Source organism: Capsicum annuum, chromosome 7 (genome assembly GCF_002878395.1).
Source record: "Capsicum annuum cultivar UCD-10X-F1 chromosome 7, UCD10Xv1.1, whole genome shotgun sequence".
Lineage (NCBI taxonomy): Eukaryota > Viridiplantae > Streptophyta > Magnoliopsida > Solanales > Solanaceae > Capsicum > Capsicum annuum.
Genome location: NC_061117.1, coordinates 67722825 through 67745803, shown reverse-complemented (window position 1 = coordinate 67745803; position 22979 = coordinate 67722825).

The following is a 22979-nucleotide window of genomic DNA, read 5'->3' as shown; positions in this document are numbered from 1 at the left end:
TTACCAAATTAGTAACTACCTACTAGGTTGATAATTAGTATAGAGTTCTTTGTTTTGTGTCTACATTTGTTTTATGCTTTTATCATTTGTAATTTGTTGTAACTTGTTGTTTCAACACTTGTGAGACCAAGTATGAGGTAAGAATCCGAGAGTGAGAGTGTTGGTAAGGATAGTTAAACTAACTTGTTTGTTTATTTTATAGGGTTTTGTCTTTCTTTTAGGTACCATGTCTGAAAATAACTTTAATGCCATGTTTGATCGCATCAATTACCATTGTGATAGCTTCATTGCCCATTAAGAAAATTGTATACAAACTATTGAAGAGCTACGCCAAATACTTAGTGCACTAAATCCTAATTTTAGGAAAAGAGATGAAGAGGTGAAAAAAAGGAATAGACTTGAAAAAATCCCTTTTGATGTGAGCTTCTCAGAATTGAAAGTGGGATGCCATGATTCGAACCAAGGAAAAGAAGAATATGCTCAAGAACTTAAAGGTAAAATAGCTAATTCTTACACTTTTGTGCATGTGCATAATGATTGTGTGGCTAGTAGCCCATTGAACATGAAAGGTAGATTATATATTTGTGAGACTATTGTTTATTTTCCTCTTAATGATCATGTATATTTTGTGAGTTTGGATACACTAGTTAATCCTATTGATGACCGAATTGACTCTTCTTGTAAGATCAATTTATGTCTACTTATTGTAAATGACAATGTGATTAATGAAAGTACATCGTCTATTGATTCATTGCCTATTTTTGATGATTTACATGTTATGAGAGTGAATACACTAGTTGATCCTATTGATGACGGAATTGTATCTTCTTGTAAGATAGATTTGTGTCCACCTAGTGTTGAAGCCATTGTGTTGAATGACCGTACATTATCTTGTGAAACTTGTGTTATTAACTCGTGTGTGAAAATTTCCCACCACTTAAGGTTATGTGTGTTGTACTTAATAGAACTCAAGTAAGTGAAGAATTTGATAATGGTGGTCAACAAAATGGGAGTTAACCCGAGAGCAATTTTCAGAACAATCTTGTGCTTGAAACCGCTTTGAAACTTGATATTATCTTTTAGAGAGTGAAGAAATCATGTGTTCCGAATCTTCCCGTTGATCAAATCATGCTTTCTTTAGGAATAATATCTTGTTTAAAGATGATATAAACACTCCTAATGAGCCTAGTGGTGAAAAGAATGATATAGCTTACTTTGGAGGCTATAGCCTATATGCTAACCCACTATGGTGGGACAACATTCCTCCTAAAGATGGAAATATCTTCTTGAAAGATGAGAGTACTCTTAAGGGTAAGGAATGTGTAGTCTTGGAAAGGAATAACCAATGGGGTGATGAATGCTTTGATTTACTTGAATATTTAAGAAATCCAATAGGTGATTTTTCCTTGAAAAATGATTGTGGGTGTGATCCTTTTTATGACACCCCACCTTTGTTTGATAATTATGAGGATGAATTGCTTGCTTCTTATAAATACTTAAGCAATAATCCCTTTGATTTTTGTGGTGGTATATGTATACCTGAGGGATCTTGCATAAGATGAAAAAGTGTCCACTGCTTGGAAATTACTTCTTCTTCTACTATGTGTGACCTTATTGTTGAGAGTACTTATGGCGATGATGTTGAAACTAGTGGTGAGTACATACATGAAGACACCTTAGTAGAAGTTGACTTGAGTGATACCTTTGTCGACTCTCTACTTGTTTTTGATGATATGTATGCTATGGTAGAGAGTATGCCATGTAGTTTAGGTGAAGCCTATGGGAAATAGAAGTGTTGTCTAGATCCGTGTCTATGGCCACTCTTCCCTTTTGATCCCAGTGCCAAATATAGAATTGATTATGTTGGTTCACGAAACTTTTTGCTTAGTTAACATGACAAGCAAAGTATCACTTTTGGTGAATCCCATAACCAAATCCTTGTCCATCTTTCATTGAATGCTTCATATTTGATTCGAAGGATCCTTGGTTATATTGCAAATATATGAAACCTTGGTATGTTAAGATGATTTGTTGTGCTAATCCTAACCCTTATGCCATAAGGATTTTGTATTTATTTGTCCTCTCTTCGATTTTGCAAGGTTTAGATTTGAGGTAGAATCCTTTTCAAGAAGGGGAAGATGATACAGGTGAAATGGCCGTCTTATCTTTTGATGACTTCTTTTGAGGCCAACACCTAAAGGCCCAAGACTTGGTCACCTCGAGGGCACAAGAATGTGCAAGAAAGGACCATTTTGAGCAAGACATAAAGCAATCTCGTATGTGGAAGGTTGCTTGGATGTTTTCCTCGATACTAACCCAAGGACCATAAGCCTTGAAGAATGAACCATCCTTGGTTTTGAGAGCATTAAAGAGGTGCCATTATTCAATTCCAAATACACAAGGCGCCATCTATGAAGGTTGAATCGTGTGAGAGTATGTTGCATTCATCCAAGAGAGTGTACTTGCTAATACATGAAGAGAGACCTTGAATATACTTCAAGGAAAACTTGGTTACACTCCAAGGGCACCTTAACTTAGGGGTATTATAGTCTTTTGATACACCTCTTTCACACTCCAAAGGAGTACCGTTCATTAAGGGTATTTTAGTCTTTGTTTGTAATAAGTATAAATAGACAATTACGCTTCTATTTTCCTTAGTTTTGAAGAATTGATGGAGTGAAACTCAAATTGTATTTTATTTCCTAAGTGTAGGGCTTGGAAAAGACATATTAGAGTAGGTCTTGTAAAAGACATTGAAACTAGGGTCATCTTTGAGTATGGTATCACTCTTGTTGACATTTTTGCAAGAAAGGTTGGATGCTTAAGGAGTTGATCCCTTTATGTCCACCTTAGAGTGTGGTGTTATCTTCCATTGGTGTTGTATGTCTTGGTGTTTGATACACACCTTGGTGCTATTCATTTAGGTAGGTGTATGTCGCACTATCCATTTTATGTTTAATGCAATCCGTGTGTTCTCTTCTTCATCTACTCTTCTTCTAGTTGCTGATTTTTTCTTCTGTAGTCTTAAATTTTGGTTAGTAGGTTGGTTCTTGTATCACCAATTGCTACCATAATCAATCACCCAAGCCTAAAAGTATATCCTTCAATTTTTGAATTGTTTCTTTGTGTTTGCCCATCTGACTGTGGATCAAAAGCAGTACTCAGACAATCCTTAGTCCCCAACCCTTTCTGAAAGACCGCCAGAAATAAGATTTAAACTGCGCACCACGACCAGAAATAATCTAGACAGGTAACCCGTGCATCTTAACAATCTCCTAAAAAACAGATTCGCATAATCCTCTACCAGAAAGGTTGTCCGCACTGGAAAGAAGTTTGCAGACTTAGTCATCCTATCCATGATGACCCAAATAAAATCAAATTTGTTCTGAGACCGAGGAAGACCGGTAATGAAATACATATTGATCATCATCCACTTCCATTCGGGCAACTCTACTTCTTGATACAACCCACTAGGACTCATGTGCTCAACCTTAACCTATTGACAGACCATGTATTTGGCCACTAAATCAACCACATCCCTCTTCATACCATTCCACCATTTGACCTCCTTGAGACCATGATACATCTTTATGGATTTGGGATAAACAACAGAGCAAGACTCAGGTACCTCAGCCAAAACCATTTATCGCAACCCATCAACATCAAGAACACATAACATCCCTTTGTACCATAAAGTACCATCAGCACTGATCCAAAACAATGCCACCTTTTCCTCACAAACACCAACATTGATTTTCATAAATATAGGATCCAATGCTTGATTCTCCTTAATATCTACACCAAGAGCGGATCGAACTACTTCTTGCACCACCATACCACTATCCTTGGAATCCAAGAGGTGAGCTCTAAGATTAGCCAAGCAATGAATATCCTTCACTGATTCTCCTTTCCCCTCCTCCACATGATCCATACTACCCATGGATAACCTGCTAAGAGCATCAACAACCACATTATCCTTACCTAGGTGGTAATGAAGACTCATATCATAATCCTATAGAAGCTTAAGCCATCTCCTTTGACTAAGATTTATCTTTTTCATAGTGTACACGTACTGAAGGCTTTTGTGATTAGAAAAGATGTCCACATGAATACCATACAGATAGTTCCACCATATTTTCAAAGCAAACACAACTGTCAATAACTCTAAATCATGAGTAGGATAATTTCTCTTATGTACCTTCAACTGCCTGGAAGCATAGGCAATCACCTACCCATGATGCATCAAAACACAACTAAGCCCGACTTGAGAAAATTCAAAATTTGAGTCAAAGTCAACTTATCCTTGAACTTATCAAAACACCCTTCACAAGCATCTTCCAAGAAAACTTAACCTTCTTCTAAGTAAACTTAGTCAAAGAAGCATCTATCGAAGAAAATATTTCCATAAACCGCTTACAATACCCAGCTAAACCCAAGAATCTTTGAATATCGGATGGAGTCGTGGCCCTAGGCCACCCCTTAACGATAATAACCTTTTGTCGATCCACCATGATTCCTTCACTAGAAATTATATGACCCAAAAAAGTAACAGAGTTCAACTAAAACATACATTTAGAGAACTTGGTATACAATTATTGTTTCTTTAAGGTATGTAACACCATTCAGAGGTGATTAGCATAATCCCACCTCACTCATAAAATAAACAAAAATGTCATTAATAAACAAAATGATGAAGAGATCCAAATACTACCTGAAAACACTATTCATTATGTCTATAAATGTTGCCGGAGCATTTGTCAACCCAAATAACATCACCAAGAAATGAAAATGCCAATACCAAGTACAAAAATTTGTCTTAGGGATATCCACCTCATTAATCTTAAGTTGATAGTACTTAGACCAAAGAACTATCTTAGAGAAAAACTTGGCACCTTGAAACTGGTCAAACAAGCTATCTATTTGGGGAAGAGGATACTTATTCTTGACTATCACCTTGTTTAACTACATGTAGTCTATGCACATCTAAAGGGAACCATCCTTCTTGCTCCCAAACTACACCGGTGCATCTCATGGATAAATAATAAGACAAATAAACCCCTTATCCAGAAGCTCCTTAAGTTGCTCCTTTAGTTCCCTTAACTCAGACAGAGCGATTCTATGTAGAGAAATACAAATTGGACGAGTGTCCGAAAGTAAATAAATGCCAAACTCTATTTCCCTATTTAGAGGAACACCAGGGAGATTATTCGGGGACATACCTCTGGAAACTCATTAACTACAGGGACCGAAGACAAGAAAGAACCCTCCGAGTTAGAATCTTTAACCCAGACCAAGTGCGAAAGACAACCCTTGAAGATTAACCTCCAAGCTCTAAGATAGAAAATAAACCTCCTATAGGAGATAAGGAACTACCTTTCTATTTATAACTGGTTCACTAAGGTACTTAAAGATAACCTTACGGATCTGACAATCCAAAGACGCGTAACAAGAATACAACAAATCCATACCCAGCATTACATCAAAATCTAGCATATCCAACTCAAATAAATCTACCAAGGTCTGCTTGCTACCACCAGATACCACATACTCTCTATAGACACTTGTAGGAATACTAGAGTCACCTACAAGGATAGAGACAGAAATAGGATCCAAAATAAATTCTGGATCAAAACCAAAAGACACATACATATATGGAGTCATATAATAAAGTATGGACCCTGAATCAAGAAAACAATAGACGTCATGATAGAATAGTTGAAACATACCAGTACCGATATCAAGTGATGCCTTGGATTCCTATTAGGGTACCAAATCATACAACCTATTTTGACCAACACTAGAACTAGGAGCAGTAACAGAAGTAGATGCCCTACCACCAGGTGCAGGAATAGAAGATGATGACACATGAGTCTTATTCTTCCTTGTAGAAACATTGTTAACCAGACAATCCCTGAGTCGATGTCCTACCTGGCGACACTTTAAGCATTAGTCCCTTCCTTCTTCGCAATATCCCCGATGAGGACGACCATAAAATTGACAAAGAGAACATAAAGAAATTGACTGACCTCTGCTCGCCCAAGATTAGGAAATCTATTCCCGAGAATTGTCACCAGCTTGATGACACCTGTCTCCCAAGTGATAAGGAGAACTAGCAGAAAAGGATCCAGAACTCCCCCACTTATTTTTCTGGCACTTGCTATTATCTTTACCATCTTGAGACTGAGCATCTCCCTAATTAAAAAACCTGTTCCTCTTTCCCTGCCTATCCCCAAAATTTACCTGCCTTCTCTACTCATTCTCAACTTATTGCATATGAACAATTAATTGAGAAATATCCATATCCTTAATTAGCAAAGTAGTATTTCTCTCCCAAATCAAATCTCTATTCAACCCTAAAGCGAACTTCCTTATTCTCGACCTTAAAACAGCCAATAAGTCAGAAGCATACCCTGATAGCTGATGGAACATCAAAGCATATTCCTTTGCTTACATCTTCCCCTGCCTGAGGTTCATAAAATTTTCCTTCTTAACTTCCCTCAACTATTGAGAAAAGAACCGATCCAAGAAGGCATTTGAAAAATCCTCCCACAACCCTTCCTCTTCTATATCACCTCTATTCCTATCCCACTCCTCATACCACTAAGAAGCAACAACATCAAGCTGATAAGTTGCAAAGTTAACCCCCTCTACATTAGTAGCCTGGTCACCTGAAAGATCTAGCCATCTCATCAAAGAAGCCTTGTGGATCCTCATCCACCTTTACTCTAGTAAAAGTTGGAGGACCCATCTTCATAAATTGACCAACCTTTATGGCCTCAACAGACAAACCAGCAGGTACACTTCGCTCAGCCTGAGCGGCAACCAGTGGTACAATAAAATGAATAGACTTACGAAATTCCACATTTATCATGTTTCCTTAAGAGGCCTGAGGAGATCTAGTAGGAATAGGAGAAACTCTAACACCATTAAGAATAGGATCATTAGATCAATGATGCACTCCAGACGTAGGATGTAACCTTTCAGCATTATTCTCAGATAGGATGAAAGAATTTCATTGTGTTCAAAATCTAGGAGGCATGGTCTTAAAAACGAACAAGCAAGGATTAGTGAGGATTCCAAGATTAAGAACTCAAGCTTGAAGATAGAATACCAATAAAGTAAAACATTCCTAAATGCCATATAGCCTTTCTTTTATGAGTGTGGCATGTTTTACACCCTTAAAAGAGAATTTACTCAACATGGATTTATGGACTCCCAAGTGACAATGAACCTAGACTTTGATACTGAATTGACACGACCCGCCCTGGGTCATTTTCATAATAGGCATCCCAAGTCCGACCATGACAGGAGACCACCCCTATTACCCAACCCAACCTTCAGCCGCCTGCCTTGAGCTGGCTAAATTCCGAGCATAAAACTAACTAATGTAACAACTCACACTAAAGACCCTGAGAATAGATCACAACTGTGACCAATCCAACCGAGTCCAACCATTTTATACCAATAGCCCAACCATACAAAACCAAACCATAGGCCATAAACCAGGACATAACCAAATAAGTTAGACAAAGTTTAATATAATTAATTCCAAGATGTAATATGATGGAACAACAAATAATATCATCCAAGGATGTAAGCCCCAATATCAATGTTGATGCAAAGGCAAACACCAATACTGATCTCATATATACCAACCCTTATAAGTACCACAAAGCCTTTATTTAGGAGAGTAAACAAATCTGGTTGGGACATGCCCCCAACCATGGACAAAACCGAAATCCAAAATAAAACAAAAGTGTATAAGGAAATCCCTAACATGAAATAAAGTCTTCCAAAATGATATAAGATCACTACTTTAGTCCAAATATCGATACGTAATCCACGTACTAAATAGAAGGATTAGAATAGACGATTCCTGTATAGCATAGGTATACAGTCGCCAGTAGATGGGGTTAGCGACTAACCTCTAGCATAAATCTTAGGATAAGGATAAAATAATGTTAGTTTTAAAAATAACTAAAACTATCCATAATACATACAACCATACATGTATAAGTTCTGGGAAAGGAAACCGGGTTTAACATGCATTGAAAATATTTATCTAGGTTGTGTAGCTTGGCCTTCCTAAACCACCCGTAGGCGATATTGGTTCAGCTCCTCTAACTGAAAGGGCCCCAATACATGTAGCCGCACAACCAGGGAAATATCCCATGGGATGAGTAGTAATCCCCCAATAGTGTTACATCATTCACACGGTCAACTAAGACCAATCCTAATATTAGAAAAAATAAGTTTCCAGTTTTGGTCCCCCCGGGCCGCCACCTTCCACGGCTTTACTACGCACTCCACCATAAATTCCCAATTACAAACATTTCAAAATAACCAACCAAATCTATTTACCATTTTATTAACCAAGTACAATATTAGTGGTATTGTAATACCACCCCTTACTGCAAGTAATATTCATAGACAAACCATTTAGGTTAAGGGGACTTTTAAGGTCCCTTCCATATACTTTATTAAACCACTTGGAAGATTTTCATGTTCTCTACAATCATAACCATTTATCCTTTAGAATTTCAAACTATTTAAACTATGTAAAGTTACATTACCAAGTTTAAAACATGCATGAGTTCCACCCAAAGAAGTCAATGTAATGAACATATCTTTATAAGTATTTTATCAAACACCTTCAAGGCATAATATAACCAAAACAAATTCCAAAGACAATTGAACCATTGCCATGCAATCCAATTGTCCAAAACCACCATTAATGCTTATAAAATAATAATTAAAAATATTGGAAACCATAACCAAGCATTTAATATCAAAACCCCCAAATAATAGTTAAAAACCATAATCATGAAATAGTAAAACCATGACATCAATCATATAAACCATGCCTTTAGTTAAATTACAATGAAGGAAGAGAATTATGCCTTATACTAAAGAATTTATGAAATAAAATTACCAAGACAAGCCCCAAAGCAATCATCAAGATAAAACCCTAGCCTTTTTGCCTTGAAAGCTCTTGAGAGAATTATAAGATGTTTTTGGAATAGTTTCTAAGTGTTAATAAATAGATTAATAAGGTAAATAACCCCCTAAGTATATTAGAAGTGTGGGTCCTAATTAGGGTAAGTAAGGAAATGTATAGAATACCCCCACTTAAGTCCCTTAAAAATCCCACAACAAGGATACGAGTGACCTATACAAGTCGTATCCTCCTATACAATCGGTTCCCACCATTTGTATCCAAGCCTCAACCTTATATTCGACACTGTCTAGCATATGACTTATCTAACTATGTCTTAAAAACAGTATATGATCCATACCCTTGACCCATATCCTTGGCCAAATGAAATACTAGGAGGATCAAGCACTGCCTACCATACGAGTCCCTGGTATAACTTGTACCAAGACCTTATAACTCAGACCCTTAAGGTGTACTCATTCTAGTGAACAAAACCATCGCACCAAATAACACTGGTCAGTATATGACAGGACCATGCTACTCATACCCCAATATACGACTCATACCCATGAGTAGTATTGGGTCCAGAGAAAGGAATTCCACGAAATTTTTTAAGACATAAAACCCAGGATGTTTTAATAATATTTAGATAAGGACATTAATATCTATTCAATCCTTCATATGAGCATTACAATAATAATGATATTTATTCACAAATAAGACTTGGAATATCAAATAATGTCCTTACATAGGCAACACATTAAATATAATATCTCAATTCAATAATAATATGACTATGAGACCCCACTTGAGAAATAAGATAAAAATAATAACTCAAAAATACAATGCATATGCCTAAATCCCTAACTCCTAGCATGCTTTACAATAAAAAATAACTACCCTTCCAAGTCTGAAGAATGTTAAGCCATAACCTACTTTGAGATGCCAAAATCTAAGCCTAGATCATTCACCATAGATTCTTTCCTTTATTGGGAGTTTCAGAACAAACTAAAGCTATCAAAAACATAACCTTCATGTCAAAATAAAACTAGTAATACCCATATCAGCTATATTTATAATGGGTCTAAAAATAGTTCAAAAAATGGATTCAAAATCAAAAAGGGCAAAACTGAAATTTTAATTTATAAATATATCCCTCATACCAAGAGGAGTCCAAATTTTAAAACCCATGTAACAATGAGTTCAAATGAACCTTAAAATTAAAGAAGATCTAATTTAATGCTTATTGAGCAAAAACATAAAAATCCAATTTGAAATCTCCTATTTAATATCATTTTAAGGATAAAGTTGATAGATAATTATAGAAATTAGGGTTAAGGTTTACTCAAGCAAGATTGGTGAAGAAACCTCTTTGAAATCCTCTTTCTTGAAGCTCCCAAATCAAAAATAGTGAAAATTATGAAAATAAGTTTTATATATGGTTCAGGTGAACATTAACTCGTGAATATAGTCAACCCTTCGTGTTAACAAGAGTCATCACTGGCCAGCACATTAAAATGTACTTAGCATTGATAGTTAGTCCATTGTATTTGAAGATTTTCATAACTCAAACTACTTGTGTTTGTGATGGTTTGGTCATGAGCTCAATGAAGAGAAACTCGATACGATCCTCGATAACCTTTTGTGATAATGTCTTACCACTATATTTTATGATTAAGGACATCTTCCTTCTCTTTGTTGGTAGTCAGAGGACCGTGTTCAGAAGAAAGGCTATTGCACTAGATATCATCAGTTTTTGTTGGATTTTTAATGGTACTAAAACCTTTGAATAGAACTTCGAGATACGTTTGGGACCCCAGAAAAGTAAAATAAATATACTACTTGGCTATTTTTAATATATCAGACTCAATCACACTATTAAATTTTAAAAAAGAGGCATTTACAATAAATTACCCTCCGTCCCACCCCCGTACCCTCATAGGCTTATTTTGGCTATTTGCCATCAAAATAGTCAAAATGAACAATAAAGGATCGAGACCCAAACTAAACAAGATTTTAACCATCAATTAACATTCTAGATCTAATTAAACAGTTCAAGTCACCATCTAGTGCTCGAAACATAAAATGTTTAGCGAAGTCAATTTAAGGCTTTAAAATCCTCAAACTTATCCAAATCCCTTTCGAACACATCGAGAATCATACCAACCATCCGACAATTCACAAATTTAACATAGAAACTTTTTAGAAGAACAAAATGGTCAAAACATATATAAAGACAAAATTCACAACTATGGTTGTTACAATTTTACTCCTTTGAGAAAGGAGGTTTCCACTAATATAGTGTAGTCTTTACTTTAAAATATTTGTCTCTTAATTTTAGTATTATTGTTAACTGTTCTGAGTGAAGGACCTAGTTCCTTGATGGTAGTAGATTCTTATTGGTCACAAAAACTTATGTGAATGTTTTTGTTTTAAAACTGTTAAAGAAATAATTCAGTCAGATGAATGTTCAAGAATTTTTTTTATTATCTTTTTGTTTCTCACCCGATATTTGATACCCACATCAAAGTATGACTAACTCAAAATTTTCATCAAAAACTCCAATATTGGAAGTAAAATACCTCCTAACAGAAGTAACTCTATATTACAGGAGGACTTAAGCATGAGACCCTTAGTTAAGGATGAATTTATTCTTTCCAATACACCACAAACCTTGTTGGTAACATTTGTATTCATTAATGATTATTCAATTTCTTCCTTAGCACAAGTCTTTTCTACAGACATAGAATCAAACCAATTGACCATAAAATTGAGATATAAAACTTTAAAAAATTGAGTTTTTAAACCTGTGTTTTGGAATTTGAAGTGTGTTTGAGCATGCATTTTACTTGCTAAATCTTAGGTTTTGTGAATGGAAGTGATACATGACCTAAAAATAATTTGACTTGGTAAAAGTCTTTAGTTTTGTGAATCAACATTAACTACTTCTAAAAACTAACTTGAAACTTGCTTGGGTCAATTTTTGGAAACTTGAAAATATTTGAAGATCCATTTCATGATTAAACTAATATTTGAAGATAGGTTTTAGAAATATGACCTAAAATATTTGATCATACACTAGCTTAGTTTACCAACCCTTATTGGTCATGCAAAAACAATACAATTACAATTGGTTCATATGAACCTAAGAAGAAATACACAACTTACCCGAGATTGTTTTGGAAATATAATGTTAATATTACCATATCAACAAAATTTTATCTACAACCAAAGAGAACTTAGTTTCTATAACATGGTGTTTAAGTTAGTCTAAGACTTTAAAAAACAACAAAAACTCAAACTCAAGACTAATTACAAACTCTATCTACATGTCCTCATCTTTTCTAGCTATATTAGACCCTCTATTCATTTCAAATCTCTCTTTAAGTATGGCCTATATTTCCTAAAAATTAAAAACAGTATTCACTATATTTCCTCTAAATATCTTTTCATTCCTATCTTTCTACGTAGTGTTGCTCATAGATCCATAGCCTACTACTACTATCTCCTTCTTGAAACTTTTCCACTACTTTAATTTAATCCATATAATAGTTATTTGTATGTATATTAACCTATCATTCACCTCCATACATTGTGCAACTCATGACCATAAAGCATTAATAAGATGAAAACCTCCAAATAGATGATCAGTTGTTTTATCCTGATCCTGCTCACACAGCAGACACGTAGTGTCATTATATTAGATGTTCATCCTCATAAACCTCTTATTTGTATACATTTTATTCTACACAACCATCCATAACATGAATTTATGTTTAGTCATAAGTACTTTTCACCATACCAAATCAGAAGCTCTCATAGAAGGTTTTACTCTTTTAAGCATTGTATCTTCTTGATATAGAATATTTTCTAGATTCTGTTAGGTTGTATTTATCATAAGTATACCATGCAATCATTCTTATTTCAATCTTATTTAGCTTTTCCTATGCCACCAATAGTTCATTGGCGCTTGATGAGTCCATATAGTATCCCTTTCATTCATATAGATGTTATGGACACATTGAACCCACAATTGTTATTATCTTGTTGTATCCATCATATTATCTTTCCTACTGCTACCAAATTCAATAATCTATAATATTTTATGTTCAAATCTCCTCAATGTTTTGTATTTCACACTATATCTCACTTCACTAAAAATATTTTCCTCTTCACTTTTGTACTACCCATAAAAACCTTACACAATCTTTTTCCAGTACTTTGATAATCCTTTATGGAGATAATAAAACTGATCCCCACAAACTTTATGGGGAAAAATAATAGAGTTTATGATTTGAAGACTGCCTACATAGGACAAGTGTCAAGTTAAGTAGCCTTCATCTTCTAAATAATCATTTGACAAAGTTAATGGCAGTCACATTTATTCCACTTCTTGTGAGATTGTGATAGACATAAATATTTGATAAGAAGTGATCCAAATAAAAAATTAGTGACTAGAAATTGCTTTTCTTTAATATTCTAACTAACACGTATTATAAATAGGCTTGACTTCTCCTGATTAGTAGATAGCCTTGTAGTTTCTAAAAAATATTTGATAGCCTCCACTATTTTTGTCAATGATTTCTCAATCCCTTTACAAAATATCATAAGATCATCTGCAAAAGTAATATAGGTATGTTGTAGTTTTCTACACATAGGATGAAACCTGATAATAGCCAGCCTTTCATTCTAGTCATTAATCTTGAAAAGTACTCCATAACTAGAACAAATAATAAGGGTGAGATATGATCTCCTTGCCTAAACTCAAATCCCCTCTTACGTTCCAAAAGACCACAACTCTCTCAATTTACCTTCGTTAAAAATTTAGTTATTTTTACACATTCAATCATAAGTTGCTTAAACATAGGTAGAAATCCATAACCTATCTGAATTTCGTCAATGAACTCCCATTAAGCCATGTCATATGCCTTCTTCAAATTAATTTTCATCAAATACCATGGTTTAGTTTCCTCTCATTGTGTCTCAAAGATCATAGCATATCAACACATTTTCTATCATTAATCTACCAGTGATAAAAGCTACTTGAATGGTATCAACTATGATAGCACTCACTTCAAACTCTTTCTTAAGAACTTATAGATGCATTTCTAGGTTGACTTGCAACAAGAAATTAGCCTAAATTAACTTGCACTCCCAAGATTATTTGTCTTAAGAATTAATGAAATAAGAGTTGGGGTGATTTGTTTCAATAACCTCCTATTCTTGAAAACATCTTCTACAACATTACACATATCACAACCCACTATCTTATTTTGTTCCAATAAGCACAAATGGATTGATTCAGCATTTTCTAAGAATTAGCTTAGTGAAATCCCCTATTTCATATGTCAAAAAGAGGAATGATCCTTTGAGATCTAGATTGCTTTTTTTATAATGGATCAGATTGAACTAACCTTTTTCTTTCATTTATTCTTATTCCAAGGTCCAAGTAGATCTAAAAAGCCCTTCCCCATATCGACTAGGGATATGACTTTTGTAAAAATTTATACTTCACACAATCTTCTTAATATCTAGTTTTGAAATAGGAATTAATAAAAGATCCTACTAATTTTCATTCAGTATATGCCCCTGGTACAATATCATCCTATTTGTATGCTTCCATGAACCACCAGTATCCCCTAATAGCTTTTGATAGTATCTCACAAAAATATTAGAATTTTGCTAATGATAATGTTGTACCTTCCCTACCTCATATATACATTGAGTTGATAATTGTACCAAAATCCTTACTTTAATACCGTAAAGAAGTCTTTTTATTGCCATCTCCCATCCTTATCCATTGAACTTTACATTTGTGCAACAACATAGCTTCAACAATATAATAGGACTTCAAAATTTGTTGTCTTAAAGCTTTTTCTTCAAGTTGTAACTCTATATCTAAAGAATTCATTTAATATTTTATTTACAACTGCTACATTGCAATCCTATCTTTATCAGATTGATCCTCCTTGTTGTCTGAATCACATGAAGCACCACAGGGCAGTGATCACTCACTTTCTAGCATCACCTGACTTTTTATTTTAGGCATGTTATCAATCCAGTCACCAATAATGAATACCCAATCTAATTTTCTTTAAATTGTCTCCTCTTGTATGTCATTTCAAGAATATATTCATCCTAAGGTAGGCATCTCTTCCAGTTGATGATCAGTGATACACTCATGAAAATCCATCATATCAGTAAGTGTACATAGATTTTTATCAATTCTATCTCACAATGTAGAATTGTATTTATATCGCCCATAACAATCCAAGGGTGTTTACAACACAGATTAACCATTCTTATATGATCCTATAACACCTATATCTAATCTTTATGATTGAAACAATTTACAAGTATTGTGATAAATTTAATTCTCAAACGCATATATTTTACCTAGCATTTTACAGTGTAACGCCCTGATTTTCTGAACCGGAATGTTACTCAGTGCTCATGACCCCGAAGGACCACAACCTAACCCAGGACTGATATCTGTAACTGTAACTACATAATATACATATAAAATGCGGAAACATGAACAAAGAGCGTGTAAGGTTCAATATTGAATAATAAAATATCTGAAATAAGGTGGTATCACAGTACCAAAATAAGACTGAAAATACTAAAGTCTAAATCTGAAAACTCTACAATCATCTGAAAGCCTCTAAACTGTCTGAATAAGGAGTTGAAGGAACATGTTTCGAACTAACTCCCTAAACTGAAAATAAACTGAAATACTAGAATAATAAATGTAACGATCATGTCCTCCAAAGATGAGGACTCACTGCTTACTGAACTGCTACTGCTGATCTGGAATCTGCACCTCAGAACCTATGGTGTAACATAAAAACAAAGCAGCATAGCGCAAATGCATCAATACAACTGAAGTACTGAGTATACGTGGGGGTAGGCTAAATGCATGGGGTTTATATGCATGAACATTGTGACTAATATGAATATGAGAATACATACATACATACATACATACATAACTGCTAATGAACTTGTGGAGATACTAACTACTTAAGTTTGAACTCTAACAACAGGAATTTTGTGATACTGAGATACTGAATGACTGATAACATAGATGACTATATCTAAAAGTCCCAATTCTGGGGAAAAATATCTGAGTTCCAAACTATATCTGAACATTTAAGTGTGAGATCAGTCCTAGCTAACGAGTGATCTCTGAAAATGATAATGAGAATACTCGACTAAATCTGAGATTGAGATCAAGCCTGTCTGCCGGGCGACCTCTAGATCTAATAATAAGCATCTGAATATGGGACCAAGCCTATCTGACAGGATGGTCCAGGAATTAATGGAACTATCTAAGCTCCTTACTGAGATCGATGAATGTATCTAACAGTCCTGATTTCTGATTTCTACTCTGAAGATTGATACTGAAACTATAACTGTAACTGTGACTGTATGAGGTAGTAACCTAATTGATATACCCCGATACTGTACTGGTGGGGTCCAATCTTTTCCTTGATTGGAAGGGTGTCAATACCGTGCCATGGGTAAAGACCTCTACTATGGTCAAGCCTCTCTTATAGGTGACCCTAAATAGGAAATCAAGCCTAAGGTAATATAATAGTCGAGTATAGCCTTAATCTGACGGGTGACTCCTGTCCTGCGTTGGCTATGTAGTTCTAAAGTACATGGATTGCTACTAACAGCTCTACCTATATAATAGGAGAAAACTCCATCCCTGCACTCGCTCGGTGCTAATCCTTACTCCCAACTAAAAGACTCTAAAAAGATTAACTACGCTGAACTGACTAACTGAACTGAACTGATTTATAAACTGATTAACTGAGCTGATAATATTTTCTTAGCTGAACTAAGATGAATTCACTGAGTTTCATTGACTGAAGGAAAATCTACTTGAGATCTGAGGTCTGACTGAGAGTACTGAAACTACTAGGACTACTGATATTTCTGAGTTTTTCTAAGTCACATAAGTACTGAAATCTATGGAGCATATCTTGATTGAGGATGTCTTGATACATAATTTAGAAGATGGTTCTTGAGCTTCATGGATGAAAGGAGTCCATGAATAAACTCACACATACCTTAGAAGGAAGATTCTTGATAATTGACGAAGGAATTTCCTTGGAATTAGATCTTCAAGCTTAATTATACAACCCTAGTTGTTTTGCTCTTTTAGTTCTCTTGGATGATAAATTTAAGATGTTAGTAGGGTTGCAATGTAATTAGGAGCTACATATTTTGTAGGGTTAAGTTTAGGGATGTGTAAGGATTGTTAAAAGACTTAATTACCCTCAAAATAACTCAAAACGGAGTGTTTAAGTCACTTAAAACCATAAGATATGCGTTGCATATGATATTGCATATATTTACATAGGCGCCGCATAAAATATCGACTTAATTTACATAGGCGCCGCAAATGATATCACCTATATCTACATAGGTACTGCATATGCTATCTCCTATATTTACATAGGCGCCGCATATGCTTTCCAATGGCCATGTGCGATTCGTTAGGCGACGCACTCTACTTCTCAAAGCCATAACTCCTAGCTCGGGTGTCAGATTTTGAAGAAATTGGTATTATTGGAAAGATAATTCAATTCTCTATAATTTTTTGGGTATGAATAGACAGAAATTCAACATTAACATCGAGTTATACTCATTCAAATATGACCCTTATGAAATCAAACACTAAAACTTGATGGATTAACAAACTCTTAGCTTGTATTACCTTAAGCGACTCATATGAACATGCTTAACGCATCATAAGCTATCTTATCGCTAGGATACTTATTGTAAGTCATGTACTCAAGTATGAGTCACAGGATAGGAGATTCCATATGCAGGAAAAATGGTTTGTCTCCTAGCTTAGAAACATGCGGGGTATTATAATATCTTCCCCTTGGGAACATTCTTCCTCAAATGGAAATTAACTGAGGCGGAAGAGATGATAAGATGAAGTACGTACAATACATACACTACTGAAACATGGGTTCCTGACTGACATGACTGAAAGATGAGCACAACATACTGAACATGCATATCTGATGCATGGGAAACTGATTCATGAATATAAGACTGAGGATTCTAATAAAGTGAGTTTTCTTAAATGAGAATGCATATCTGATACACAACTGAAAGGCTGAATCCATGCATATCTGATGCATGATTACATTACTAACATGATATGTAAATGTATGAGTGAAGATACTGATAAGTAGTACTTTCTCTACTAAACACGTATATCTAATGCCTGAATATCTGACTGAGCTGACTCTAGAAATCTTAAATGATTATGCCATGGCACTTGATAACTAATTTATAATGGGAACATGAAAGCATCAAGAAAAGGTAGGGTATCTCTACTTTGGGACACTATGTCCCCCTAGGAATGTTTACCTTGCTAAGATACTAGGGTGATGCACAGGGTATCTACGAACTAGATTATAACTAAACATTGGAGAGCTGAGACTAATGCAAGATGCATGAACTAAACTAGACCTGCTAATGTTACTGACCAACTCATGTGGAAACATAAGCTCAAACGAGCGCAAGATATCTAACAATGCATACATGGTAACGTACCCGAATCTAGGTTGGGGAAACTTTCTGGATCATGGTAAGTCTGGTGTGAATAGAGTAGATTATGACACTGACAACTATTGGTGCTGGGATTCGCATCTTGCTCATGCAAATCTCTTCCTTTCTGAGCTAATACTCTACACTCCCGCATTCTGTGGCCTGGCTTACTGCACCCAAAACATACATGACTATTAGCTCTATATGTACCTCGATGATTCTTGCCACACTCTCCACAAAGAGGATAAGTACGCTCACTTCTAAAACTACTCTAGGCTTTGGAGCCTTGCGCTCCACCATGACTAACATCACCAAAGTTAGGTGTGGGCACACTAGCTGATTATGGAACAGGGGCTGAATTTTTTTGACTATGGTGAGAACGATTACCACCCTGTGACCTAGCCAGAGAAAAGCTATAACTACCTGTTCTGAATCTCTTATTAGATCTCTCCCTCTCTTTAGACTTATCTACCTCTATCTGCTGAGCATGCATCATTAACCTAGTAAGGTCCATGTCCCAATTAAGCATAGCTGTTCTATACTCTTTCAGTACTAACACAGACTCACCAGTCACAAACTTACTCATACTCACTCTGGGGTCAGCTATCAAGTCAGGAGCATACTTAGCTAACTAGTTGAACTTAAGACAATACTCCTTCACTATCATGGAGCCTTGTCTCTAGTTCATAAACTCTTCTACCTTAGCTTCTCTTATCTCTAACGAGAAAAACTTATCTAAGAAGGCATCCTGAAATATCTGCCAAGTCATGGGAGTTGGATCTTCCCCTCTACTCTTCTTCCACAACACTACGTAATCATGAGCAATATATTTCAACCTATAGGACACTAATTCCATACTCTTCTCCTCTGACACATGCATAATTTGGGTGATCTTCTTTAACTCTTCTAGATATAGCTATGGGTCCTCACCTGTTATTGACCCAAAGAATTCTTGAGGGTTCGTTCTCATAAAATTTCTGATTGTGGCTGCAGCTGAATCCCCATCTTGCTGGGGTAGGGCTGCAGTCTGTCGATTTTCCTGAACACTAGTGGTCACAGCCTGGGCTAGCACCTAAAAAGCTGCCCAAAATTTTGCATGTAATACATTCTTATTCAAAGAATCTGCGAGCTGCGGGGCTGACTGATTCCCTGTTCTCTTCTTAGGAGGCATGTTCTGCAAACAGAAGAGAAACAAGGATTAAACTGAGAGTTCAACTTGATCTTTTGCTCACTAGCACGATATGAGTACTGAAAGAAGGGAAACTGTTCCTAAAACATGTTATAGCCTCCTGTACATAAATGTGGCACGCAACATACCCATGTACAAGACACTACTAGATGGGGCTTTCAAACTTTGTAGGACTCTATTGAACCTTAGCTCTGATACCAAGTTAGCAACGCCCCGATTTTCTAAACCGAAATGCTACACGATGCTCATGACCCTAAAGGACCACAAGCTAAACCATGACTGATATCTATACCTGTAACTACATAATATATATATAAAGTGCAGAAACATAAACAAAGAGGGCGTAAGGTTCGATTTCCAATAATAAAATATCTGAAATAAGGTGGTATCACAGTACCAAAACAAAACTAAAAATACTAAAGTCTAAATATAAAAACTCTATAATCGTCTGAAAGCCTCTAAACTGTCTGTATAAGGAGTTGAAGGAACATGTCTCTAACTAACTCCCTAAACTAAAAATAAACTGAAATACTGGAATAATAAATATAATGATCATGTCCTCGAAAGATGAGGACTCACTGCTTACTGAACTGCTACTGCTGATCTGGAATCTGCACGTCAGAACCTATGGTGTAACATAAAAAGAAAGAACCATAGCACAAATGAGTCAGTACAGCCAAAGTACTGAGTATATGTGGGGGTAGGATAAATGCATGGGGTTTATATGCATGAACATGCTGACTAATATGAATGTGAGAATGCATACATATATAAATACGTAACTCTACTGAAATTGTGAAGATACTGACTACTTGAGTTTAAACTCTGACCACATGAGTTGCATGATAATGAGATACTGAATGACTATATCTACCAGTCCTAATTCTAGGGAAAACTATCTGAGTTCCAAACTGTATCTAAACATCTAAGTCTGAGATCAGTCCTAGCTAATGAGTAATCTCTAAAACTGATAATGAGAATACTCAATTGAATCTGAGATTGAGACCAAGCCTGTCTTCTAGGTGACCTCTAGATCTAATAATAAGCATCTGAATATGGGACCAAGCCTATCTGATGGGATGGTCCAGGAATTAATGGAACAATCTAAGTTCTTTATTGAGATCGATGACTGTATCTGACAGTCCTAATTCCTGATTTCTACTCTGAAGACTGATACTAAAACTGTAACTATAACTGTGACGGTGGGAGGTAGTAACCTAACCGACATGCCCCAATACTATAATGGTGGGGTCTAATATTTTCCCTGATTGGAAGGGTGTCAATACTGTTCCATGGGTAGAGACCTCTACTATCGTCAATCCTCTCTAACGGGTGACCCTAAATAGGAAATCAAGTAGAGGGAAATATAATAGTGAAGTGTAGCCTTAATCTGACGGGTGAATCCTGTCCTGCGCTGGCTATGCAGTTCTGGAGTACAAGGATTGCTGCTAATGGCTCTGCCTTTATAACAAGAAAAATCGCCATCCCTGCACTCAGTCGGTGCTAGTCCCTACTCCCAACTAAAAGACACTAAAAAGATTAACTGCACTGAACTGACTAACTAAACTGAACTGAATTATAAACTGATTAACTGAGCTGATAATATTTTCTTAGTTGAACTAAGCTGAATTCACTGAGTTCCGTTGACTGATGGAAAAGCTACTTGAGATCTAAGGTCTAACTGAGAGTACTGAAACTATTGAGACTACTGAACTACTAAGATTTCTGAGTTTTTCTGAGTCACATGACTAACTAAAATCAATGGATCATAGCTTGACTGAGGATGTCTTGAAACATGACATTACCTCTAGGCACACAACTATAGTTTTTGGGTACAAGTACCCCCAGGACTCGATGGAAGAAAACTGACACACATGACTGACTTGGTCATAAGAGTAGAGTCCACAATTCACAATATCATAAGTAAGGATTTCATAATAAGAATGATTCTCAACAAACTATCACATGATCGGGAATGCACAAAACATGTATATACTTGCATGGCTTCAATAACATGGTCATTCCATATCACAACAACATCACGAGCATCTCATACAACATCTTCAATTCAAGACAATAGCATGGGGATCATGTTGAACATAAACTTAGAACATGGAATAGTCATTTAGGACTTATTATGTCATAAAAGCATGATTTCTATTCCCTTAGGTATTTTCACAAACACCTTACATGAACATCTTAGGCATTGGTGGATTCATAAAGATTACAAATATTCAACCACCAATTTCAGATATTTATACATTAAATACCACCATATCCTCACACAAAATATACAAATATCCCATCTTAGGCATCATCAAACTCCAACCACATGAACATCAACCACCAACAATATAAAAATCATTATACATAATTTAGAAAATTGTTTTTAAGCTTCATGGATGAAAGGATTCCATGAATTAACTCACGCATACCTTAGAAGGAAGATTCTTGATGATTGATGGAGGAATTTCCTTAAAATGGGATCTTCAAGCTTAATTATGCAACCCTAGTTATTTTTCTCTTTTAGTGCTTTTGGATGATGAACTTAAGATGTTATTAAGGTTGTAATGTAATTAAGATCTATATATTTCATAGGGTTAAGTTTAGGGACATGTAAGGAGTGTTAAAAGTCTTAATTACCCTCAAAATAACTCAAAACAGAGTGTTTAAGTCACTTCAAATGATAAGATATGCGCCGCATATGATATCACATATATTTACATAGGCTCTGCAAATGATATCACCTAAATTTACATAGGCGCCGCATATGATATCGCCTATATCTATATAGGCACCGCATATGCTTCCCAGTGTCCATGTGTGATTGGTTAGGCGACGCGCTCTACTTTGCAAAGCCATAACTCCTAGCTCGGGTGTCGAATTTTGATGAAATTGGTTTCGTTGGAAAGCTAATTCAATTCTATATAATTTAGTGGGTAGAAATATGCATAAATACCACAATAATATCAAGTTATACTCATTTCAATATGACCCTTATGAAATCGAACACTAAAACTTGATGGATTCAAAAACTCTTAGCTTGTATTACCTCAAGGGACTCATATGAACATGCTTAATGCATCATAAGCTATCTTATCACTAGGATACTTATTGTAAGTCATGTACTGAAGTATGAATCATAGGATAGGAGATTTGATATGTAGGAAAAATGGTTCATCTCTTAGCTTAGAAACATGCAGGGTATTACATACAGCCTGTGCCGTGTCAAATGTAACCTTAACTTTAAGCCAATCCCATCTCCAAACCACCAAAATC